Below are 26496 nucleotides of genomic sequence, written 5' to 3'. Positions count from 1 at the left end.
TGACCGCAGACTCAGATCACCTTAATTAATGTTGACGAATGCAAGATTTATTAGCAAAGCAGCCATCTCTTTAGTGCCCAGTGGGGCTCAGGACATGCGTGTAAATCATTCCGATAGCCATTTCCTGGATTGAGCACTTGGCATTCACCGACCACAAGGTGCACCTATTCCCAGATAGCAGAGCTGGGATGCTGAGGGTGATTTGAGATGATGAACACTCAGGAAAAGAATGACTTTGCACACTGAAAAGGCAGCAAGCCTGGAGCTGTTTCCAAACCATGAATTCTCCCTTAAAACTCACCAGCTAATGCTGGCCTGAGAATTTCAAAATGAAGGTACCAGCTCACTTCCTGAATTATTGAATCTTTATGGCCCTGTGGCTGCAATCCAGCCATGCAGTTCCCAGAGGCGTGCATGGGGACCATGCCGTTCCTGGGACGAAGGCCTTGGAGACCTGTTAGCTGAAACCCGCTCTTCTCTGTGAAATGAATGTGTGCAGCTGCAAATTAGTTTCCTGGTGCACCTTTAGGAGGGGATTGCCCCTCCAATTGAATTGTTTAATATTTAAACTATGTATTTTTTCCTTGTCTACGTGGTAAACTTGGCAGACTCAGCGAAGGTTATAGTTGTGCTGAGTCCAAAAGTCATTTCATAGTATATGTTTCAAGTATAATGTGGTTCAGTGTCCTGAACCAAGATTATCTCACCAACCTCTTTGAGCGTTACACAGTGGCCAAGGATACTAACTGGCCCTGTGGGTGACACCCACGTAATCTGCAGAGACCGTGCAGGTAACCCTCAGGCCATGTTTGTCAGATTAAAGTATAATTGCAACAATCCTGTAATGGTTAGTTGTTGATTTTGTCTTGGTTTCTTCATACTTTTGCATAAGAGCTACCTGTATCTCTTACGTGGAAAGCAAAGGGCTGAGTTGGAGAGAGGGACGGACCTGGGAAAGGCCAGGGGACACATAGAAATGTCTGCTAGTTGAATAGTTCTTTGAGATTTTTTTTTTTCTTTGAGATTTTTGTTCTTTTCATTTTCACAAGAGACCCACAGAGAGGGAATTCCCTGGTGGTCCAGTGGTTAGGACTCCACCCTTCCACGGCTGAGGGCCCAGGTTTGATCCCTGGTTGGGGAACTAAGATCCCGCAAGCCACACAGTGAGGCCAAAAAAAAAATTAAAAAAAAAAAAGAGAGAGAGAGAGAGAGAGACCTACAGAGAAAGAAGGAAAGAAGAAGGGCGGGGGAGAGGAGAGAGGGAGGGAAGGATCAAGAAAAGGAGAAATGAAAGAAAAAGAATGAAAAGAAAGGAAGGGAGGAAGAAGAGAAAGAAAGAAAGAAAGAAAGAAAGAAAGAAAGAAAGAAAGAAAGAAAGAAAGAAAGAAAGAAAGAAAGAAAGAAAGTCTCCCCATGGATCCCATGCGGTTTTGTGAGGCCACCTCTTGGAGGAGAGTTTAACTCAGGACACAGCTTCCCCTCGCAGCCTCCCTCCACCGTGGCTGTTGGCAGGGGCCGCAGGGACATTACAGACGCCACCAGCGAGGGCTGCGGGGCCAGCCTCCTTGCTTCTCCGGGCCCTCGGCTGAGGCCCGTGTGGGGAATAGCCACGTGGGTTGCCAAGTCAAGCATTTTCATGGCCTGAGTCACACAGACAGAGCTTTAACTCTGTGAACACAAACCAGGCAAATAAAGAACAAAATGCCCATCCCAGGAGGCGAGGGAATGATCGTTAAGTGCCCCTACAGGCCCTCGGGGTAATTCCCTGCACCGTTCCCTTCTGCGCGAGGGTAACGCAAACTCCTAAGGCCTTGTTGAGTATCAGGCCTCCTCGCTGTCGTCTTTAAAGCCTGCTTGGAAGCAGAAGGGCGCAAACCGGGACGGAGTTCGGAAAGTCTGCGTTCATCGTTGGGGTTTAATTAAAACACACTGAGCCTTGCAGAAGCTTGTGGTTTAGAGTAATGGAAAATTTAGGGAATCAGAAACAGAGATGGATCTGAGGAAGAAAGGTCTGATTTTCTCCTCAAGCCTCTGGATTTCTTGCCTTCCATTTCCTCCCAGATTTGTAGTTGACACCTTCTTAAACATGTGAATTATTTTTCTAATAAAGGATTAATCAATTTTATAATCGCAAGTATTTGGTATTTACTTATACAGAGGCATTATCCAAATGTTCATGCTATTTCATATTCCCTTCTATTAGGTTAATTTATAAACATATATTTATCATACACCTCCCATGTGCAAAGCAAATGAAGGGTGCAAGGGGTACAATTGTGAGCAAAACTGCTTTCTCTAGTTGCAGTGAGCGGGGGCTACTCTTCGTTGTGGTGCACGGGCTTCTCATTGCGGTGGCTTCTCTTGTGGAGCACGGGCTCTAGGCATGCAGGCTTCAGCAGTTGTGGCATGTGGGCTCAGTAGTTGTGTCTCGCGGGCTCTAGAGCACAGGCTCAGTAGTTGTGGCATATGGGCTTAGTTGCTCCGCCGCATGTGGGATCTTCCCGGACCAGGGCTCGAACCCATGTCCTCTGAATTGGCAGGCGGATTCTTAACCACTGCGCCACCAGGGAAGCCCGCAAAGTAAGATTTTAAGAACATTATTTTCTGGGCATTCTTGTCAAAATCAACGTACAAACAATCAATCAATTGGTCAAACCAAACAAACTCGATACCGTGTTGGGGGTTAGGGGCTAATATCAGGCAGGTCTATGAGAAGCTTTATTCGTCATCATAGCCCCTCCTCCCCAGAGCAATAAATAATGATACAGTACTCCTTGCGCTCGGCTGGCTGTGTCAGTGACCTTAATCGAGTCATTTGATTTCTTACTTTCCTTATCTGTGAAGTGAGCGTTTGGGCTTAATGATCTTTAAGCACCTTTTTTATTACTATCAACACACTAAGCAGGTACCTGCAGCGGTGGCCAGGCTTTTACACTTTCCTGTCCACGCCGCCCTCCCACATACGACACAAACATTGGCCATCAGGAGATTAAAGGCAGAGAGAAGGAAGAAATAGGATAAGCACAGAAGAAACACGTCAAGTAAATTATGCCTTCAGACTCGAAATCTAATTATTTCCTCTTGTCTTCCTTCTTCTACTAAATCATGTCTTCTTTCTTCTGTTATGTAGTGATTGAGTTCATCGTCTTTAAGTCGTGCATTCATTTGTGGAACACTTCAGGGTGTCCAGAATATTCCAGGACAGGGCTGTGCATTGAGGATGTGGACATGAACAGTTTGACCTCATATGGTTTTCCCTCTACTAAGATCAGTACATTTTACCCAAAATAGTCCGTTGACACCCTTTTCAATTCTAGGCTCCCCCTCCTGAAAGGCTAGTGTGGAAAATATTTTGCAAACATAATGACCAAAAAAAAGACTAGTCTTTTTTTTTCCTTTGGGCTATATCTAATTGCTTAAATTTCAAACCTAAATGTTTGAAAGACAGACCCTACACAATCGTCCATTACTCTTGTCCACACGCATAAACAAATAAAACTCATAGTTGCGTCATCATATGTGCCTTTCCTGTCGTCCGTAATAATGTTCCCTGGGAAGAAGTAAGACAGGTGGAATTTTTAAAGTTTTTTGAATCTCTAGTGACAGAGAAGCTTATGCTCATTTTATAACACCTACTGTATACCAGATAATAAGTGTATACTGATTCATTTTCTATTTTGGTAAATAACTTTCAGAGAATGGCAGTATATCTTCAGAGGATGATAGATGAAGGACCTCCCTTTAAAAATATTTCAAACTAATTTTCCCCTAATTATATTGGAAGGTTTTTAATGACAAAGTTCATGAAAGGGTCATTGGATTTCAAAAATTCTCCTTGCTCTGTCGATGTGACTTAAATGTTTTAAACTAAGAGGGTATCTGGATTTATGAGCTTCCACCTACGTCTTGGATTTAAGGGGAAAAATAGGTGTTTGGATTTACCTTCATGACCGATTTTATATTCAGGAAAGAACTCTGTCATGAGGTTGCTTTCGTCAACTATTGTTCATTTCACACAATTTGAACAGATTTTTAAATTTGTTTAAAATTTAAATTACAAAAAATTTTTGGCCGAGCCGCGTGGCATGCAGGACCTTTGTTCCCCAACCAGGGATCTAAACTGTGCCCCCTGCAGTTGAAGCGCGTTGCACTAACCACTGGACCGCTAGGGAATTCCCACGAACAGATTTTTTTAAACTATTTTATTCAAGTAGAGTTGATTGACCATGTTGCATTATGAACAGGTTTTTAATTAAGGTTTACAGGTGAGTCACCATAAAAATGATGCCAACTCTTCTCCCCCCGCCCCCACCCCGTGAAGCCGTCGAAGGACCCTGCCCTTGTTTTGTGTGAAGGGGCCGTGAGTGAGTGTTGGAAGGTCCCCTCCTGTAACCCCACGTCTGAGAGGGGCATTGCCTGCCGTTTCTCCTTCTCAGTTTAAAAAGATCCTTCTGGACTTCCCCATCACCAAGACACTCATCTATCATGATGACTAAATTAAAGCAACTCGAAGAATTGTTTTTACTTTATTGTCTGCATAAACTAACACCCCAAGAACTTGCAGGGCGAGTTTAAGGGTGGGCAAACCACACACGTGACCGTGAGAGGGACGGGAAGTCTCCTGTAGCATTTTCCCCGGAAGGTCGGCAGAAATGTGAACCAGGAATTACTTCAGAAGACAAACTGCTGTGTCTGTGGGGAAGGAAGAGTGCAGCATTCAGCCTCCCTGGGCCTCGAGACACTGGGCGGGCAGCACACGGGCCCACGGTGCTCATGGCGCCCACTATTACACAGACTTCCTGTTTCTGATTTCAGGCCTTTCAGAAAATTTCCTGTGAAATGGAAATCCTGACTGGTCTTTTCTGGTGCATTCTTACTACATAGTAGAGAGCTAATTTCATATCATTGAGGAAGCTTTTCCCAAAGGGACTAAAACTGGGCTACTGGAGAAAGTATAAAAACACACATGCAGGAGACAGGTTAGCGTTTCAGGCCCAGTTGCACTGGATGACAGTGAACGCTTCACACTCCACAAAGGAACTCGGGAGCCCCAGTACTCAGCCCTGTGCAGGGCAACTTTCAAAAGCTGCAGCAGGCCAGTTTCTTTCTGCGTTGAAGAATCACCTCCTTCAAAACCCTTGGGAATTCTCAAGCTTCCATATCTACATCATGAATTACATACAACACCAGTTCTCCTTTTGGAAAATTTGATATTTAAACACTAATGATGTTAATATTTTTTAAAAAATGTGTACATGTCACAGGCAGGGAACGTGCCAAACACCACCCACACGACTCTTCACAACAACCTCACGAAGTAGGAATAGCCCCACTTTACCCGGGAGGAAACTGAGGCCAGAGGAAGAGGAAGTAATTAACCCAAAGCCAAACAGCTAAGAAGCAACGGAAGCAGGATTGAGATCAGCTCCATTTGACTCCAGAGCTCATGATCTCAGTGAGTTTCTGCTGTATTGCCTCGGTGTAAGTGATACGAACAGCTGCTCTAGTTAATGATTGACTTAGGCAAGTGAGGACAGCTTGCGTGTACTTATTCTGATGAACGTTTATGGTACCATATCCAAATGCGTCTGCATTTCCTTAGCAAGGATGGGAGCAGAGAAGCTAAGTGCAGACGGTTTGCTTGTCCTCTTCTTATCTGGAATATCCTCTACTCCAAATATCTAATTTTCTTGTCCCTGTCTTTTCATGACCACTGAATCAACAGCCACGTTTGTCCCTGTCCTTTAAATAGTGTGTGTGTTTTGGAGTAATCAGAAAACAAAGCTACATAAAGAAAACACGAAGAATGTTTTCTGGTGGAGATTGTATTGCAGAATCAAGCTTGGAAATGTGACATAATTTCCAGTTTCCCCATTGATTGAGGCTCTGATGTAAGGGGATTTTTTTTTTTTTTTTTACTTAATTTGTTTATTTTTGGCCGCGTTAGGTCTTCGTTGCTGTGCACGGGCTTTCTCTAGTTGCAGTGAGCGGGGGCCACTCTTTCGTTGTGGTGCTCAGGCTTCTCACTGCGGTGGCTTCTCTTGTTGCGGAGCACGGGATCTAGGCGCACGGGCTCCAGTAGTCGTGGCACGCAGGCTCAGTAGTTGTGGCGCACGGGCTTAGTTGCTCTGCGGCATGTGGGATCTTCCCGGACCAGGGCTCGAACCTGTGTCCTCTGCATTGGCAGGCGGATTCCCAACCACTGCACCACCAGGGAAGCCCTAAGGGGATGTTTTACAAAGTCCTTTTTAGTGGCAACTCAGACACACCTTCAGATAGAGACATGCCACTTGGGCATCAAGCAGAGGCTTAGCTGTCTGAAAGCCACCAGCATGATGGAGAAGGAATGACTCCGAACCCCCAGGCTGGGCTTGTTTGCTTTCCTCCTGGAGGATAATAGGATGCTAAGTATTGGGTTTAGCTGCCCCTCTCCCCCGGCCCCCAGAATGGTCTGGAACAGGATTAGCCTCACACCCATCATACTCTGGACTGGAACTTCCTCTAAGGCAGGAGCCACGTCGTTACATTCCCAAGGACTTACACTGTGCCTGGAGCAGCTGATGGATGAAGGCGTAGCTAAATGAGTGGGGCTGTTTGAGCAGATGGAAGATTCGGTGGCTTCTGGCTCTCAACATCACCCTATTTTTGTGAAGATGTTTCCATAGAAGAAGGTTTCAGTTTGTATGTTGGAAACTCATGGGCCAGACTTTCAAACAATGAAAGAATTCAATAAAAGGATTGGAAGTTAAGAAGATTCCCAGGAAAGATTTCTCTGCACAAATTGACAATGTTGCTTGAATAAGAGTCTTCCTCGTGTTTCCCCCATTACCAGATTCTTGGTACTTTAAGCTGGCCCTAAGTCTATAGCCCTTGCTCTAGAATTTAGAGCCCCAAACAAAAGCCATGCTGGGGTATATGCCAAATTAAGTAAGCCACTGTGCCTAAATATAAATATAAATGCCTGAATGCAAATGTCAAAGTTTATTAGGACAACCTGTAGCAGCTTCAACCAAGGGTGTGTGACAGTAAACATATGGTAATAACATTGAAACCATTTTTTGTTTAGAAATAAAATGACTGTTTTCTATAGATGATAACACACCCCATAATCATTTATCAAAGTAGTTTTTCCCATGTTGCTTTTCTTTCAAACAGGTAAGTGGTGCGATGGATCTTTTCACATTGGACACTGTCTACATTGTGATAAACACTCATGAAAACACCATGGTCCGTGGGGTATTTTCAGAGCACCAACAGCGCTGTGCCTACCAGGGGCCCTGGTGGTCTTTTCCAGATCTTGCCCACGGTGCCCGGAGGGGTCAGGCCGAGGCGTGTCCATGTGGGGGCTTCCTAGAGCCAGCTCTGACTTTTAGATTTTATCCCATTGATATCTAGATCCAAGATCTTTCCTCTCCAAGGAGGAATTCTGAAAGTGTCTGCTCTCAGCCTAGCTCTACCATGTCATTACGGAAGAAGCTTCAATCTGACTTTCATAATATTGCAACGTGGAGGTGAAATTTCCCCGCTCACCTTAACTACTGGTGGAATCTCCTGTAGCCAGAAACGATCATTACCCTTTGCTCGTTCTCTTCCCCTGGCACTTACCACAGTCTGTCTGGTAAGATAGATATTTGTGTGCACGTCTTATTACCTCTTCGACTCCTTTAACTACCTATCAGTTCTTTATGTACCTGTTTTCCTTAGACCCTGCTTCGGAGGTCAGGAGACTTGGATTTGAATGCTGGCTTTATTATTTCTACTGCCATGAAAACTTGGACAAGCTGCTTTCCCTCCCTTAGCTTTAGTTGTCTCTTCTGCAAAATAGGAAGAATGACGTTTGTACCTCTGTGAGTTGCTCTGAAGATTAGATAGCATATGTGAAATGCTTCTGTAGATGCCTGGCACATTGGAACAACCAGTAACTGTCATCTGTCATTCGTAATGATATTCTGGAGTAGAACCAGGACTTGGTCTGGGAGCTTTGCTCATCAGGGAGGAACTCTGAGTGTCTGTGCTCAGCCCATCTCTGCCGGTGCCGCTGGTGCCTGGTATCCTCCTCCCGGCGCCGCACCTGCTTTGGGAGTGCTGCCCTGCAGCAGTGTCACCCCACAGCAGGGTCACCCCGCTCTGCCACTTTTCCTTGTCAGGGAGTCGGTGCATCAGGTTTGTGTCATGAAACCTGGAGTCACTTGAGTATGACAAGTTCTTTTTTTTGTTTGTTTTAACTTTTATTTATTTATTTTGGCTGTGCTCTGCTCGGCATGGCGTGTAGGATCTTAGTTCCCCGACCAGGGATTGAACCTGTACCCCCTGCAGTGGAAGCATGGAGTCTTAACCACTGGACTGCCAGGGAAGTCCCTATTTATTTATTTGTTTATTTAATTGAAGTATAGTTGATTTACTATATTCTGTTAGTTTCAGGTGTCCAGCAAAGTGATTCAGTTATACAGGTACATCTATTCATTCTTTCTTAGATTCTTTTCTCATATAGGTTATTGCAGAATATTAAGTAGAGCTCCTTGTGCTACACAGTAGGTCCTTGTTGGTTCTATTTTTTTTTTTTTTTTTTGCAGTACGCGGGCCTCTCACTGTTGTGGCCTCTCCCGTTGCGGAGCACAGGCTCCGGACACTCAGGCTCAGCAGCCATGGCTCACGGGCCCAGCCGCTCCGCAGCATATGGGATCTTCCCGGACCGGGGCACGAACCCGTGTCCCCTGCATCGGCAGGCGGACTGTCAACCACTGTGCCACCAGGCAAGCCCTGGTTCTCTATTTTACATATAGTATGTGTATGTTAATCCCAAGCTCCGAATTTATCCCTCCCCTTCATTTCCCCTTTGATATCCATAAGTTTGTTTTCAAAATCTGTGAGTCTGTTTCTGTTTTGTAAATAAGTTCATTTCTATCATTTTTTAGTTAGATTCCACATATAAGTGATATCATATGGTATTTGTCTTTGTCTGATTTACTTCACTTAGTGTGATCATCTCTAGGTCCATCCGTGTTGTTGCAAATGGCATTATTTCATTCTTTTTTATAGCTGAGTAATATTTTAGTGTGTGTGTGTATATATATGAACCACATCTTCTTTATCCATTCATCTGTTGATGGGCACTTAGGTCACTTCCATGCAGTGTGACAAGTTCTTATATTAAAAATATTCAGCTAACCTAAGGCTGTTCCTGTGCTTCCTTCCTCACCCCTCCAGAGCTCAGGGAGGAAAAATGGCTTGTTATCCATCTGACAGCTAATAATTCTAGGCAGTGACTGCACAAGATACCACCAAGGCCGGTGGCATTTAAAAAGTAGTGTGACGTGGACTTCCCTGGTGGCGCAGTGGTTAAGAATCCACCTGCCAATGCACGGGACATGGGTTCAAGCCCTGGTCTGGGAAGATCCCACCTGCTGCAGAGCAACTAAGCCTGTGCGCCACAACTACTGAGCCCACGCGCCTAGAGCCCGTGCTCCACAACAAGAGAAGCCACTACAATAAGAAGCCCGCGCACCGCAACGAAGAGTAGCCCCTGATCGCCGCAACTAGAGAAAGCCCGTGCACGGCAATGAAGACCCACTGCAGCCAAAAATAAAAAGATAAATAAATTTATATATATAAAAAAAAGTGGTGTGAGGTGCGCTCTGCCTTTCAGGATGCTACAGTCCCTGTGGCCAAGATGGGATACAGTATTAAAAGGCAACTGACAATGCCGGGAGGGTTCTAAGTGGCAAAGGAGTGAGTGGTACAAAGGAAAGTAAGTTTATGAGACAAGAAAGATCTGGGTGTCTGGAGGAGAAGTGATGATCCTCGGCCTCGAGCAAGACCCTGAATAAAAATGTGCTGTCGGGGGCTTCCCTGGTGGCACAGTGGGTGAGAGTCCGCCTGCCGATGCAGGGGACACGGGTTCGTGCCCCAGTCTGGGAAGATCCCACATGCCGCAGAGCGGCTGGGCCCGTGAGCCATGGCCACTGAGCCTGCGCGTCCGGAGCCTGTGCTCCGCGACGGGAGAGGCCACAGCAGTGAGAGGCCCGCGTACCGCAAAAAAAAAAAAAAAAAAAAAAAAGTGCTGTCTTTGTATTCTCCAAACTGAAAAACAAAAACAAAAAACACTGCGAGGGCAAGTCTGTTTTTCACGGAAGAATAATTCCTTTGTCCTTTGTTGATTGACTCTAGGAGGAATTAAAGAACATTCGTACCTAATTAAAACAAGTAAAGTCTGGAGGTGAGCTCAAGAAGGTGGGTTGATTTATGAATCCCACTTCAAGACTTTCAACTTGAAGGTGGTCAACCTGAGCAGGACTTGCCTGAAGGCAAATATTACCCGGTCTAATTATTAGACCTAAAAAGCAATGTCCATCTTTTTAAAAATTATTTATTTATTTTTGGCTGCGTTGGGTCTTTGTTGCTGTGCACGGCTTCCTCTAGTTGCGGTGAGCGGGGGCTACTCTTTGTTGCGGTGCGTGGGCTCTAGGCACACAAACTTCAGTAGTTGTGGCGCACGGGCTCAGTAGTTGTGGCTCATGGGCTCTAGAGCACAGGCTCAGTCGTTGTGATGCACGGGCTTAGTTGCTCCGCAGCATGTGGGATCTTCCCAGACTAGGGCTCAAACCCATGTCTCCTGCATTGGCAGGTGGATTCTTAACCACTGCGCTACCAGGGAAGTCCCACAATTTCAGTCTTAATGATGCTTATATCCTGTTTTACACAAAGATGAGATGTACTAGGAGCGATAGCTCTAAATTTCAATCTTAAGAGTCTATGTGAGAAATGTTTGTTTAAACAATATTTTTATTACAGTTTCATAAATACAGAAAATGCACTGGACATAAGTTACAGTTTTGTGGGTTTACTCAAATAAACACACCTGTGGAACCACAGTCCAGTTCAAGAAATAGAACATTCCCAGAACTCCTCCCTTCTCCCTGCCCTTCACAGTCACCAAGGTAACCACTCTCCTGACTCCTACACGGTAAATTAGTTTCACCTATTTTTGAACTTTATATAATTGGAACCACCTAGTACCTATTAATTTATGTCTGCCTTCTTTCTCTCAACATCACGTTTGTAAGATTCATACATGAGTTGATTAATTTACTATGCTGTACAGTATTCCATAATATAAATATACCACACTTGATTTATCCATTCTACTGTTGAGGGACATTTGAATTGTTTCTCATTTGGTCTATTTCATACAAGTAATGATGCTACATTCTTACACCCACACTGTGCACACTCTAAGTGCATTTCTGTTAGGTGTATAGACTGGGAGAAAATTGCTGGGTCATTGCAGCTATTGTTTTTGTGGTTATTGTCAAAAAGTTTTTCCAAAGTGTTTGTATGAATTTACACTCCCACAGGCAATTTATGAGACTCACGCATGTCCTTGCTGACACTTGATATTATCGTTTTGTTTGTTTGTTTTTTTTTTTTTGCGGTACGCGGGGCTCTCACTGCTGTGGCCTCTCCCGTTGCGGAGCACAGGCTCCGGACGCGCAGGCTCAGCGGCCATGGCTCATGGGCCCAGCCGCTCCGCGGCATGTGGGATCTTCCTGGACTGGGGCACAAACCTGTGTCCCCTGCATCGGCAGGCAGACTCTCAACCACTGCGCCACCAGGGAAGCCCGATATTATCGTCTTTTTAATTTTAGCCATTTGGAGGGTACGTAATGGGGTCTCTTTGTGGCCTTATGCGTGAGGTGGAGCATCTTTTCGAGTGTTTATTAGCTATTTAAATATCTTCTATTGTGTAGTAAATGTCCAATCTTTTGCGCATTTTTTAATTGCAGTGAATTTTTAATATAAATTTATTTATTTATTTTTGGCTATGTTGGGTCTTCGTTGCTGCCCGTGGGCTTTCTCTAGTTGCAGCGAGCAGGGGCTACTTTTCGTTGTGGGGCGCGGGCTTCTCATTGCGGTGGCTTCTCTTGTTGCGTAGCACGGGCTCTAGAGCGCAGGCTCAGTAGTGGTGGCTTGTGGGCTCTAGAGCGCAGGCTCAGTAGTTGTGGCGCACGGGCTTAGTTGCTCCGCGGCACGTGGGATCTTCCCAGACCAGGAATCGAACCCCTGTTCCCTACATTGGCAGGCAGATTTTTAACTACTGCGCCACCAGGGAAGTCCGACTTTTACTTTTTTTTTTAATTAATTGATTCATCAACGTTTATATATATTCTGGATAGCAGACCTTTATGGTATCCTTATCACAACAGATACCTTCTCTCTGGCTGTCCTGGCAGCTAAGTGAGTGGAAAATGCCTCAAGGGGAAAAGGAATCCAGACATTGTGCTCCTCCCTCCAAAATTCCCTTTTCTCAGGGATTTTGGTCTAAGACTTCAGTGTTTGGGCAGCTCTTTGATGACTCCCAAGCACGTGAGTGTGTGCTCATCTGGATTTCCTGCTAGCTGTTTGCATCAGAAGGGTTAGTCTAATATAAGCTGTTCCTTTATCTCCATAAGCAAAACGTCAAGAATGAGACTGTTGGTTTTAAAAAAAAAAAAAAAAAAAAAAAAAAGTTGGGGGGGACCTCCCTGGCGGTCCAGTGGTTAAGACTCCAAGCTTCCGCTGTAGGGGGCATGGGTTCAATCCCTGGTCAGGGAAGTAAGATCCCACACACTGCAGGGTGTGGCCAAGAAATTAAAAAAAAAAAAGGGACTGTTGGTTTGGGGCATTTCCAAGGAAAACTGTAGAATAGAGAAGCATGTCTGATATCTTAAGGGCCATCTGCACACACAGAGCAGAGAAACACCTTTCCTGGGCTGGGGCTGAGCTGGTGTGGAGCTGGGATAAAGGCAGGATGAGAAATGCTGTGTGGGGTTCTGCCCTCTGACCCTTGGGCCTTGTCCCTGGGGATGGGCAAAAAATAAACCAGAGAAAAGCTTGGGGATCCCCAAGCGTGTCCCTCCGGTTTAGCCCACAGAAACTTTGGGAAGCCCCCATCTAGTGGAGCAGTGAACTGAAAAAGAAAAAGAAAAAGCTAGACTGATAGCCAGAGGACAGCTCTCAAGTCCTGTGTGCCCAAGGGCCCCAAGTGCGGTGGAAGGGGACTTCCAAAACCTGTCTATTCCTCAAAGCAAAGCACAGAGCTGGGCTGAAAATAGCCCGGCAGACGCGGGGAGGCCTCCCAGTTGAGAGAAGGAGGACACAGTCTGTGGAGTCCTATTGATGGAAGTCCATGGTGGGACGGGTGATGGCAGTGTTTGCTACGAAGACCAAGGTCGATGCCCAGGTCCAGGCAAGACAGACTCGGAGAGGACTGGGGCAAGTCTGCCAAGCGCATCCCTCACCCAGGCCGGCTTGGCCCTGCTTCTCGAGAGCACTGGCCTGACCCACACCCAGCCTCCTCCTGGAACTTACTTACGTCTAGAGAGAAGAAGAAAAGAGGTCAGCAACTGAGGAAAACTAAATATCAGAAAGAGATTAGATTTTTAAGCCGGAAGGGACTGAATTTCTTTGGGGGTGAGATTTCTTTTTCCACAACTATTCTGGATTGAATCATGTCTCCTCAAAAGATATGTTGAAGGCCTGGTACCTGTAAATGTGACCTTATTGGAAAGATGGTCTTTGCAGAGGTAATCAGGCTGAGATGAAGTCATCAGGGTAGGCCCTAATCCAATATGACTGGTGTCCCTTTTTTTTTTTTTTTTTGCGGTACGCGGGCCTCTCACTGCTGTGGCCTCTCCCGTCGCGGAGCACAGGCTCCGGACGCGCAGGCTCAGCGGCCATGGCTCACGGGCCCAGCCGCTCTGCGGTACGTGGGATCTTCCCGGACCGGGGCATGAACCCGTGTCCCCTGCCTTGGCAGGTGGACTCTTAACCACTGCACCACCAGGGAAGCCCTGGTGTCCCTTTAAGAAGAGGAGAAGAGGGCTTCCCTGGTGGCACAGTGGTTAAGAATCCGCCTGCCAATGCAGAGGACACGGGTTTGAGCCCCGGTCCAGGAAGAGCCCACATGCCACGGAGCAACTAAGCCTGTGCGCCACAACTACTGAGCCTGCGCTCTAGAGCCCGCGAGCCACAACTTCTGAACCCGCGTGCCACAACTACTGAAGTCCACGCACCTAGAGCCTGTGCTCTGCAATAAGAGAAGCCACCGCAACGAGAAGCCCGTGCACTGCAACAAAGAGTAGTCCCCTCTCGTTGCAACTAGAGAAAGCCCGTGCGTAGCAACAAAGACCCAACGCATAAAGAAATAAATTAAAAAAAAAAAAAAAAAGAAGAGGAGAAGAGGGAATTCCCTGGTGGTGCAGTTGTTAGCACTCTGTGCTCTCATTGCCAAGGGCCCAGGTTCAATCCCTGATCCGGGAACTAAGGTCCCACAAGCTGTGTTGTGCGGGCAAAAAAAAAAAAAAAAAGAAAAGAAAACCGAAAAACAAACAAAAAAACCAAATCATTAAAAACAAGAAGAAAAAGAAGAGAGAGACCCAATGGGAGATTCCACGTGACGACAGAGGCAGAGATGGGAGTGATGTTCCTACAAGCCCAGGAAGTCCAAGGATTACAGGCAACCACCAGAAGCTACGAGAGAGGCATGGAACAGATTCTCCCCTCGAGCCTTCGCAGAGACCATGGTCCTGCAGACGCTCTGATTTCAGACTTCTGGCCTCCAGGACTACGAGACAATAAGTTTCTGTTGTTTAAAGCCACCCAGTTTGTGGACATTTTTTAGGGCAGCCTTAGCAAACGAGTACAACTACAAACTGGAAATGGGGGCTGATGAACTTAAGTTGAGACCAATTATGGAAAAGGAAAGACAATTAGATTTCTGTACCTGTCCCCACATTTTATGCTAACTCAGGCATTGAGCTCGTATTATATTCCTTACAAGGGTAACCTTTCATGTCACCTTTGCATCTGGGCGACCCTGATGTGCTTCTCTCCATGTAGCAGTTCCCCGAGTTTATCTGCTCTCCTGGTTCTTGTGTCATGAAGCTAGCCAGAACTGGCTCAAGTCAGAATTCGCACCAACTGAGGAAACAGATACAGTTTACAACCAAGTATACTTTGCAGTAAAACAAACCAACAAAAGCAACAACCACAACAAACAGGTCAAGGGCTCACCAGGAAGGGAATTAGTGACAGTTACAGTGTTTTCTCATACAAACGTGTACCATCAGGGTCAATCTGTTGGGGTGACTGAAGGGCTCCGGGGAGGCCTCCTCGGTCAGATTGCTTGTACAGGTGTCTGAGATCCATCGTGTGGCATCACTCCTTTGCTTCTTGAAGGCGTCATCCGTTTTACAATTAAAGCACAAATATCTCCCAAGAAAGTTCAGCTCACAGCTTAAGCTCTTAGCAACAGCTGGCAGATTTTTGTTGTGTGATTTCTGTCCTGGGCCTAGGGGAGAGGTGAGGAAGGAACAAGGAAGGCCGTGGCCAGCTTCCCAGTGTGGCTGAGCGCGAGGTCATCATAATCATCAACAGGCAATATTCGATGAGCGTCCATGTTGCTATGATGACAATTAACTTAGAAAGCATGAACTATATTTTCAAAATAGAAAGGAGTTCACTAATAAAACAAAGAGTCCTGTTTTCCCCCATATGATTGGTGGTGAGGCCCATCTACTCCGGGTCAGCTGACCACTAGCTCTGTGACCATGGCAGGCTGCTTCTCCTTTTTAAACCCCAAGTTATGGCTCATCTGTGAAATGGGCTAATAGCGTTACCTACCTCATTAGGTGGTTACAAGATGCAAGTGAAGTAAATTAGCTAAAGCCCTGATGCTATTGCTTGGCGCAGAGCAAGTGCTCAAGAAACGTTAGTACATCATCAATCTGTGACTTCTCTCCCGTCAGGTTAGTGCGTGGTTGGGTTTCTTCATGCAGTGCTGGTTTTGTGCTAAAATCATCTGTGTTGTTCCACAGAGTGGCCAGGGCTGTATTAATATGAATTCAGACATTGGTGCGTCAAAGAGCAGTCAAGACCCCCAGCGCTGGGCAGCGCCCACACTGTGGCCACTTATTGTGTATTTTTCCTGTTTGAAAATATACTGAAGTAAAAGAAAGCATCAGGATAAGAGAAATCCCGCAGCTGTTTTTAGCTTGTAAAACACTTAGATAGAGCTTACTGTGTGCTTTACAAATACAGACTCGTTTGATCCCCCTACGATTCCGTCAGGTAAAACCTATTATTATCCTCATTTTACACAGGAGGCGACGGCGACGCGGAGGGGTAAGTCATTTCCTGGGGTCGCCAGGCTAGTGTAAGCAGGGGACGCTTCTCCTCCCATTATGTCTCTATCCACTTTCCTTGAAAATGTCTGCCAGTCAGAGCTTGGTGGACGTTTTCAGTGTGACCACATCTGGGATGATGGAGGGCGATCTGGCCAAAAAAGGAAGTGGATTGAATTTTTAGGGAAGGGGAGCCTCTGTGGACCATGTACCGTCTTCTGGCAGGCAGAGGGTGAGGGCAAGAGTTGGCATCCCTGAAGAGTTCTGACAGCCTTCTTTATCTCCAACCGCAGGGGAAGAAGCCGAGCAGCCTGAGACAGTGAGGCGGTTATCAGTCCCCAGCTCCCGGATGACGGAGGAGAGGAGAAAGGAGATTTTCAGAACCCGGTTATGTTAGACATATTAACAGAGGAATCTAACGTGACAGAAGGAAAAAAAAGAGGAGATTCTTGCCCCCGAGGGCAAAGCATTTAGTTGCCACATCACTGAACTGGGCTTTGCAAAAGGTGTGTACGCAGCGAGAGTTGAACACAGCTCCGCGGAGGAAACAGATATCCCCCTATGGAGCGAGGGCCCGTAGTGCCTGGGATGTTCCAAGTCCTTGGCCACTGACCAGGACACCTCCGACCGGCCCTCCCCAACCAAGGTCCACTGTCCCATTGGGGAGGGGGCAAGGGTGAGGGAACAAGAGGTCTAATGCTTGGGAAGCATAGAGCTGGTTCCACCCAGACGGCTGCTAGATGATGCTCAGACAGATGCCATTTCTGCCGGGTCCTGAAGCGTGAGAGCATTACTGGGAGTTGGCTGCAACTCTTTGGGCAGCACTGCTGGGTGTGGTGGTGGACAGGAAGAGAGGATTGGAAACTGTCTAGGAGGTAACAAGGTGAAGACTGGAGACCAGATGGTTGTGGGAGTGAAGGTCAGGAGAGGTCAAAGGCGGCTCCCAGCAGCTTGGGAAATAGGGATGCTACTGACTGAGGCAGGAGGCGGGATAGAGGAGTTCATCTGGGGAGGCATCACAGTGGCAAGGTGGGTGGATAAAGGCCACACCTCCAGGGCTGGGAGTCAGGGTAGCGTGGCATCATCCTCTGAATTTTTTTTGGGGGGGCGGGAGGGGTGTTGCCCCCCTAGTAAGTTTTTTTTAATGGAATCATGTTGGATTGGAAATGAAATAGGGACAAAATGTAACTTTCTTTGGGGGTAGCAGGCAGGGAAGGGGCCGAGGGTGGGGGGCCGTGAGGCTGTGAAGCACTTGGGTGACTCTTAGACTTATTGCTTGTCCCTGGGCTCATTTTCACAGGAGCTGGTAGACGGAGGCGCTAACAGCAGGTCTCCACCGCTGCCTGTCAATCACCCCTCTGTTCAGCTTGCCCCTGGAATGATGCTGGGGAGACACAGAAGTACCTCGAGCACTTCCTCGGGATGGCTTGTTTCTCATGACCTCATCACAGTGAAAAGAAGATGGATTTCTCAACCACTTCCTCCTGCAGTAGGTAAACCTGGAGTGCCTTCGGGTTTCTGTGCAAGCAGGTAGCAACGGGAGCACTGCTGGTTAATGAGAGTCATCAGGGGAGGGTCCCTTTCTCAGTTGAATTTCAGGTCCAGGTAGGACTCTGCACAAATTGATAATATCCTCTTGCTGTAGGAAATCGTATCAATACTTGAACAAAGAAATTGTCAAAAGCTTGTGACAAATTGGGTCCCTTTATTTCAAAGGATCCAAAATTGCTTTATAAATTCTCTTACGGCCCTGCGGGCTAAGAGCATATGATGAAAAAGGCAATCTGTGAGGCTAGAGGTAAAAAGCAAAGCAGCTCCCTGCACCCAGCTTCTGCTTGTCTCCTATTCTCGGGGCTGCTTGTTTAAAACTGGCTGTCTGTTTTTATTAGTGAATTCCACAAGGGAAAGTATGCTCGCTGAGACTCTCATTACAATGACTGGAATAAGAAGAAAATATGCAAACAGAGTTCCCCATCCCTCGTTGGGAGAAGGGGATGGAAGGTGGAGGTGAGGAAGAACGCAGATTATTCCAGAGGCATAAAGAGTAGACAACAATTATGTTTCTTTTCTTTCTTTCTTTTCCTTTAAAAAATGGTAAAATAGAAATATTTTCAAAACTCTTGACACAATAGCAGGGAAAAGTTGTGGGCAGAAAGATTTCATTAATCCTGTAACTTTGGGGAACGACTACAGATGTTGATGGTAGTTTTAAAATCTAGAAGAGAACATTTCAAAGCCAAAGTGATTTTTAAAAATTTTTTTATGGAAACTTGCTCTTTACAGTGTAAAGATACAAACCTAACCTCTTATAGAAAGGTTATATATAGTCCTATTGAAAACTGTATCAATTTAAAAGCCTGGAGTGTGGATTTTAAAGCTTGTGGCTTATTTAAAGCTTCTAATGAGAAAGTGAGGGTGAAAAAGCAAACAGTAGCCATGAGGTCAAGGTATTATTACTCTAACTTAAGACAATAAAGATTTATTAATTTACATATCTGTTAATTCAATAAGTATTTATATAATGTGCAAGATACCGAGTTTAAAAAGCAGGGTTTTTTTTCTGCATGACACGGTTTCCCCATTCTATCACCAAAGTTTGTAAATTTCTTTTTAAAAATGCAATAGAATGAAGCTGTTAAAAGAATCAAGTAAGTCTATAGGTACTGACATGCAAATATGTTTATTTCATATATATGTAAGTTTGTGATGTATAGTATGTATTTGATGAATATTTACTATAATTGTTATAGGTCATCCTAAGACTTTCTTTTCCTTTCTTTTGAGATGTGTCGGACCAAGGAGATATCTGAGCTCAAGGTCAGGTTTCAGCTCATTTAATCCCCCAGCTTTGAAACTGAAACCCACACATTACATATCATCACCAAATTATAACTTTTAGAGGATGTACATAACAGTTAATGTGATTCATTCTCACTCCACACTGGTATGCCTAAATGGATTTCATAGCTCTACTTACGAGGAGAAAGCTGCTAGTTCTAATATCCTGGCGGAAGTCCATTCTCTGGGTCATTTAAGTTCAAAACTCACTTCCCTTGTGAAGGATCTTGTCCATACATCAGATGGCTCCACGCCAACCACCCTGAGCTTCAGATGTGGTTTAAATTATCTTTGCCCACGAGCAGAAGTTGATCTGTTTTTCCTCCTTTCCGACCCACTTAGAACTGTCACATGCAAATCCCAAACCCCAATACTTTCAATAATAATAAGCAGCAGCAGTGATAGAACAGTGAGGAAGACTGTGACGTTGAGGGGGGAGGGGAAATGGCCCAACAGAATGAACAGGGCTGGGAGGAAGTACAAGGAATTCAGGAAGAGTCCAACCAGAGAACCTGCAACAAAGTCCAAGAACAAGTTTAATGGCACAAGGGAATTGAAACAGTGGAACTCAGGGCCATAAAGGGAAACTTGAGAGAAAAGACTTGCTCCTATTGTGTACGTTTTGCATTTCATGGAAAGTTTATGGGTTCAGTAAACACATTTCCTAGGCTGAGGGCTCCAGTGAAACGTAAGGCTGGCTGTGTAACCAGCTGGCTAGCAAGAACTGACTGGACATCTTTAAAGTATTATAAGCATTATAATTGGTACTTTATTTTGATTCAGAAAATATTAACTTTTACATGTTCAGATATGTTTATCAGACTTAGTTTATTTATAAATTATGAAAAATGAAACAAAATCACATGAGTTTTAGCAACTTAGAACAATCAATGTCACGGGCATTTTTTTTTCAAGGATATGCCTTTTGAGAGTGAAGCCCAAGGTTAAAAGTCTTTCACTGGGTGTTGGAGGGTGTCTGCGTATGGGTTACGCAGGAGCCAGACCAGTGCATTGGTAACTTGGGCTGATGCACTCAAAGTTCACTCACAAATATGCGTAGCATACTTCCCAGGGAGCACTGAGGACCTCTGTTTCCTCTTGGGAGATGTGGGGAGATGCTTTCCAGCTCAGGGATGGAGTAGAGACAGGATCAGCCCTGGCCAAGAGAGAGTCTCTGTGGGATTAAATGAGATTTTTAGACCTGGAATCTTGAGCAATCTTCTAAACAAACATAGACCTTTTATCATGGGGTAGTAATCCTATCAGGCGACCTTTTTTTTTTTTTTCCGGTACGGGCGGGCCTCTCACTGTTTTGGCCTCTCCCGTTGTGGAGCACAGGCTCCGGACACGCAGGCTCAGCGGCCATGGCTCACGGGCCCAGCCGCTCTGCGGCATGTGGGATCTTCCCAGACCGGGGCACGAACCCGTGTCCCCTGCATCGGCAGGCAGACTCTCAACCGCTGCGCCACCAGGGAAGCCCAGGCGACCTTTTGTTTTTCATTTTTCTTTCAAGAATATATCAGTTAGCTTCTAGTAACTTGTCAGCAGAAAGGAAAAATGGGTCAAAGGAATCCAAGAGAAAGAAAGACCCATCACCCCTGCGAGCAGGTGTACCGCCTGGCCTCCCGCTATACATCATACACACGTGCAAATGGTTTGCAGGCAGTGCAGGGTGCGTCCAGACTGTTGGGTTAAACGCAGCTTTTTGGAATTGTAATCAGGCCCACTGCCTTCTTTCTTTCAGGAGTTTGAAAAGTGCCGTGAAGTAGATGGAGCAAGCTCCTGAAACAGCCGCTAAAAGAACCGTTTGTTTTCCGCCAATGATCTTCAGAAAGGAGAGATGCAGCCTCCCTTGAAAAGGCTATCCTCTGACTTCTCCAAAGTTAGCCTGACCCACTGGCAGAGATGCCTGCCTACACTGGGGAGACGCTGGGCTGGAGTCAGTGTGGTCTTTGTCTGTTTACTGGATCCTGGGGCACTGGGAGGGAGGCTGCATGGAGCCTGTTAGTTCGGGGCCTGAAGTAATAGGAAAGCACTTAGTGGAAGTAACCAGCGCTGGGATCCTCCTTCTTGCCCCCAAACAAGCTGTAAAAGTGAATTTGAGCTCCGTGGAGACAGGTATTAAACGCAGTCATTTTTTTTTTTAACATCTTTATTGGAGTATAATTGCTTTACAATGGCGTGTTAGTTTCTGCTTTATAACAAAGTGAATCAGTTATACATATACCTATGTTCCCATATCTCTTCCCTCTTGCGTCTCCCTCCCACCCTCCTATCCCACCCCTCCAGGCGGTCACAAAGCACCGAGCTGATCTCCCTGTGCTATGCAGCTGCTTCCCACTAGCTATCTATTTTATGTTTGGTAGTGTATATATGTCCATGCCTCTCTCTCACTTGTCACAGCTTACCCTTCCCCCTCCCCGTATCCTCAAGTCCATTCTCTAGTGGGTCTGTGTCTTTATTCCCGTCTTACCCCTAGGTTCTTCATGACATTTTTTTTTCTTAAATTCCATATATATGTGTTAGCATACGGTATTTGTCTTTCTCTTTCTGACTTACTTCACTCTGTATGACAGACTCTAGGTCCATCCACCTTACTACAAATAACTCAATTTCGTTTCCTTTTAAATACAGTCATTCTTGACTGGTATTCCACTGTGTGTGTGTGTGTGTGTGTGTGTGTGTGTGTGTGTTCTAATGTCATTGTGTGTGTGTGTGTGTGTGTGTGTGTGTGTGTGTGTGTGTGTTCTAATGTCATTTCTGGCGGGGCCCGGGCTGAGGCAGAGAGTTTACTTGGTAAGAAGAAGATTCTCTTTCCTTAGGTTTTGGGAAAGAGAAAAGAGAACAAAACCCCCCACAACTTCCAAAACAAACAAAAAACTTCCAAAAACTAGAAAGGTGTTTTAAGAAAACTCTTTCTGACATAGTACAGAGGAAGGATGGCTTGTTTTTTGAAGTGTCCTACTACCAGAAAGTCCAACGAAATCCTGCCCAGTACTGGAAGGATTTTGGAAATGAATTTCAATTCTGCTAACATTGCTAGATACCCTCTAGGTGCCAGAAAATGTACGAAGTTACTGGGGATAAACGGATGGATTGGGCTGATCCCTTACTGCAGGGAATTTAGATCTGAGTAATTTAAGTATGAAGAGTCTGCAAGGGAATATGACAGAATGGTTATTTCTAGGGAGTGGGGTTACAGCTAATATTTAACTTTTTGGTGAATAGTAGGATACTGTAGCTTAAGAGTTTTGGTGGCTATGAAGTGAGTGGATGGGGAGGACCCTGGGGCCGCCTCTTTTAAAAACAGGCTGTTCCGGTCTTTGCCAGGGGTGGAGATTTGAGTTTATCTTTGAGAGTAGGTTTGCTTTAATTGGGCCTTTGGTTATTCTACAGGGAAGCGATCCTGCTTCATAATGAAGATGACCCAGCATAACTTCCTGATGGTCCCCCAGCTCCCTGGCTCTTCCCCCTCAGCTTTCTTTGCTGATTCGACCCCATCTCGCGAGAGTTCTGTCTCTTTCCCAGTCTTTCCCGCAGGCATTTCAGCCAGGCCCTGGGTTAGACTGGATTGCTCCGGGCTGGTTATTTCTCTGTCTTCATCTCCAGGTTCAAACTCTGTTCTGAACACTAGTCTTGTATATTCTCTGCATACCCCTCCCCAATACACCCTCCAGTCTCTTCTCCAGCCCCCAGCCCCCCAGCTACACTGGTGCTTAAAACCTTTCAGAAGGTTCTTATTGTTCAAAGGATAATATCCAAAATTCTTAACATGCCAACAAAAGCATGCGTGACTGACTCTTCTCTGCTTCTTTGGCCTCATCTCTGGCTGCTCTATCCTTACTCCCTTCCTTTCCAATGGGCCCAGCTCTGTCGCACCTCAGAGCTTCAAATTCACCATTCCCTTTACTTGGAATGATCGATCCAACTCAATCATCCTTCAGAGCTCAGCTGGGCCCCCTCTAATCCCTGAGAGCTAGCTTAACTGTCATTATATGCGCTGCATCTTTAGCAGAGACACAAACAGAACTATTTGTAAAATGATTTGTTTCCTATCTGTCGCCCTCAGATTGTAACGGTGACACAGCTTATATCCCTACTGCCTGGTACAGTGCCAGGAGCTGAGTAAAGGCTCCGTAAATGGATTAATAACTGAACGAGTTTCAGTATTGGGGGCTAATTTCACTTCCTAATCATGCGAATGTTCATCTTGACTGTAGACAGAGCTTCATCTCCGCAGGTTATTTTTATTTAATGGAGCGGCACTAAGATTATGGAGACACTCCATATTTATTTTTTATTTTATTATTTAGCGGCACTAAAAGTGGGGAGACACTTTTTCTCTCCCTCGCTAGGCCCGGATGGCACTGCGGCCTGGACTCTGCTCGGGGGCACACACTGGCGCCCTGGATGGGGCTTGGACTAAGGAGAGAGAGGCTCCGGATGGTTTCGTCTCTTTGGGACCATTACTTGGTTTTTGCTTTTTTCTTTTCCCCTTCTGTAATTCCCTTCCGTTTCCCCAAGACGTCTGTTCAATCCGATGTGAACTGTGACCTCACAACTTGGTCTTAGCGTGCTGTGAGAAGCGAGGCAAGGAAGAGGCCACGCCTCCCCTTGGGGCAAAACTGGAGGAGAAAATGCTAAGAGGCAACTTGCAGCCGAGGGAGTGGGAGTCGGGAACAGAAAGGCCAGCGGAGGGAAGAAGGGCCAGCAGGGCGAGATTTGGAGAGAAGACCGTAAGTACCGGGCAGGCATATTTGGGGAGGGGAAACTGGACAACGCCTGGACTCTTCTGAGGTTGCACAGCATGCCTGTCACGGACTCACTGCCTGTCAGCTCCAAATTCATCCTTTTTGCCATCTCTGTAAAAAGGGATCTCGGCCTTTTATGTAATTTCCCTTGCCAGCTGCCTCGTCGTTAGCTTTGTCAGTACAGGGTGTGGGGAGAACTTGCAGGAGGGCAGACCTCTGCCCGCCAGTTGCCTCGCTTGCCTGCGGCTCCTGCATGTTGAGGGGTTTCCCCAGCACCAGGATCCCGCAGTGCAGGGCAGCGCCCCGCGGCCACCGGCTTCTTCTGGCGCCTCTCTTTCTGGGTGGTTTTGCAGCGAACTGCTTCCATGAGGCATCTCCCTCTATACCACTTTCGCCACGCCCTAGAGGGTAGATTTCCAGCAAGTTCCACTGGTGTGATACCACAGTGACTTCCCTGGCACTTAGTGAACCATAGCCGTGCTCTCCCCAACAAGGTCTGGGTCTGAGCCTGGGGTAGGGGAGGGATAAGGGAGCACCCTTATCCTTGGGTGTTCTGTCTCGGCCCCAGGGGTAGTGGCTGCTTTAAAAGTCTTTGTATCTGCTGTTCCTATTTTCTTTTGCATTCTCTTTACTTCTAACCAGTCAATTCCTCATTGCTCCAAAATCCTGTCGTAGTTAATAATTCTTTCTATTAAACTTTTACCACTTAATTGCTGTGTGGTTTCTCTCTTCTGATTGGATCCAGACTGATACACATGGGGTGGGGCTCAGACTCTGATTACTTATCTATCAAGGGAAGGTGTCCCTTGAAGACTGGAGGAATTGGAGACATTCGGATTATATGTCCCAAGTTGTGCAATGAATGTGTTACTTGTATAATCAGAAAAAACAAAAACAAAAACATAACGTTGTGAAACAGCATGAAAAAACATGATACAAGAAGCAAGGGTGAAAAACATATAAAGAAGATCCTAGGGTGGTAGCTCTGTGCTAAGGGGAAAAAGCTCCTTAGAGGAGGTGATACTTGAATTGGGAACTGGAGGGTGAGTGGAGTGGGAGGCATTCCCCGAGGCACCGCCACGTGTGCCCGAGTGGAGACAGGACCAGGGAGAGCCTATGTAGTGGAGAGGGGTCAGTGTGGCCAGAGCCTGTGGCAGTAGAAAGTGGAGAGCCAGGTCTGTCCGAACACAGCAAACCCTTGGGGCTTCATTTAAAAATTGTTAGGTGTGTGTGGGAAAGTTGATTCCATGTGTCTTGTAGACTGGGGAATCGCCAGCTGTGGGAATCTTCCTGGAAGATCTCCAACCATCTCCAGCTTTCTGGGAGTTTAACTGAGGAAGGGCCCTGGCTGTTGTGCTCTGAAATTCACCTCTGGGTTTGTGCCCAAGGCCACACTTCTCATCTGGCTGCTCCCAGCTAAGGGCTGGTAGAGACACGGATGCTCAGGCAGGTGGGTACCGAGGAGAACTGGGCCCCTGTGATGGGTAACACTGGGTGTAGGACTCACCCATGATCTTCCTGAGGCTGCAGGGAGGTTGGGATGTTGCTTCCCTCTCTCCTTCACTGGGATCAGACTCGCGCGAAGCCTGGCTCTCTGGAAGCCCCTGGCGTTTAATCCCACAGCCATTTCCCCTGAGAAAATTCTTCCGTATCTAGTCCTGTCTTGGCGCCTCCTCCTTGCGGGACCCACACCAGCACACGAACTCTTCCCCCTTCCCGCTCCTCTCTACGCGAGAGCCTTTGTAAAGGCAGGGACAGCGAGGGTGGGAACACAGCCCTCACTCCCGCTTCTCCCGAGCGTCCTCCCCTCCCCATCATCCGGGCCCTCTGGATTCCCCAGGTTTCTCTAATAAACCCTGCAGCTCCACCTGGGAAGTCCGAATTCTCCCGGACCCTCCGGCTCCTCCCCCTCTCCCTTCTCAGGAAGGTTAGGGGGCGAACAGTCTCTCCTGCCTGCACGAGGCTTCAGATTCCGCCTGCTTCTGTCCTTAGTGGTACCCGAGTAAGCGTCTTCCCACTCTCAGCTCTTTGGGGAAGGCACTGGACCTTACGCACCGCATCCACGATGGCAGGCAGAGCGCCGAGCTCATGGTAGGCGCTTACTCGAAGCTCGTGGAGTTCTCGGTGTTGGTTAGTTGGGAAGTCCTAGAAAGAAAGCGCAGGAGGCTACGGCGGGGGACGCGGGCGGGGGACGCGGGCGGGAGCGCGGGCCGCCCCGGGAGCCGGCTGCGGGGTCCGGGGCCTGGCGCGGTGGGCGCCGCGGGGGATGGGCGCGGGCCGGCGCGGGCCGGGGGGGCGGGGGGACTTCTGGTGGGGGGATGGGAGGACGGGGGATGGCGGGGCTGGGCGGCGGGGGCGGGGAGGAGGCGGGCCCAGCGGCCGGGGAGGAAGGTGCGGCCGCTCTCGCCGCCACAGGCGCTGCGTGCGAGGCGAGGGGTAGCGGCGGCGGCTGGAGGCTCAGCGCCCGCGCGGGACGGAGTGACCCTGGCAACTTCTCCAAGTCGGCCGGCGCCGCCCCGCTTGACCCCAGGACCCCGCGGGAACGGCCGTGTCGCCGGTTCGGGCCCGGGCGGGTGCCGGGCGCTCCACCCAGGTAAGGGGAGAGGCGGGGGCCGAGGCCGGACCCCGGCTCGGGGCGGGCGGCCCACCTCCTCTGCTTTGTTCGCCGCGCCCTCCGGCGCCTGCCCCGGGCGGTGAGCCGAGGGTTGCGGCTGCGGTCGCCGAGCCGCCACAACCCGGCGCATGGT

The 26496-nt window shown here is 47.2% G+C and overlaps 2 protein-coding genes across 5 annotated transcripts in view; both read left to right on the top strand.

Annotated features, from left to right (window-relative positions):
• SCAF8 (SR-related CTD associated factor 8) overlaps nt 1-21145 on the top strand; it is a 198680-nt gene extending 177535 nt beyond the window's left edge. Inside the window, exons 22-26 of one of the 4 annotated variants that reach the window (XM_060167251.1) lie at nt 7396-7618; nt 16140-16161; nt 16454-16666; nt 17461-17653; nt 20743-21145. The gene's annotated coding sequence lies outside the window, so the exon portion shown is untranslated. Of the gene's footprint in view, nt 1-7395; nt 7619-7704; nt 7848-15854; nt 16667-17460; nt 17654-20742 lie in introns of all 4 variants that reach the window. The other 3 variants (XM_060167255.1, XM_060167250.1, XM_060167252.1) reach the window with 3 other exon arrangements.
• Nucleotides 21146-26205: 5060 nt separating this feature from the next.
• The window catches only part of TIAM2 (TIAM Rac1 associated GEF 2), a 232152-nt gene continuing 231861 nt past the window's right edge, over nt 26206-26496 (top strand). The window contains exon 1 of the mRNA XM_060167248.1: nt 26206-26342. The gene's annotated coding sequence lies outside the window, so the exon portion shown is untranslated. The remainder of the gene's footprint in view (nt 26343-26496) is intronic.

This window comes from Lagenorhynchus albirostris, chromosome 12 (assembly GCF_949774975.1).
Source record: "Lagenorhynchus albirostris chromosome 12, mLagAlb1.1, whole genome shotgun sequence".
In the NCBI taxonomy this organism is placed as follows: Eukaryota; Metazoa; Chordata; class Mammalia; order Artiodactyla; family Delphinidae; genus Lagenorhynchus; species Lagenorhynchus albirostris.
Note: the sequence above shows the minus strand (reverse complement) of the source record. Positions and strands in the feature narration are given on the sequence as shown.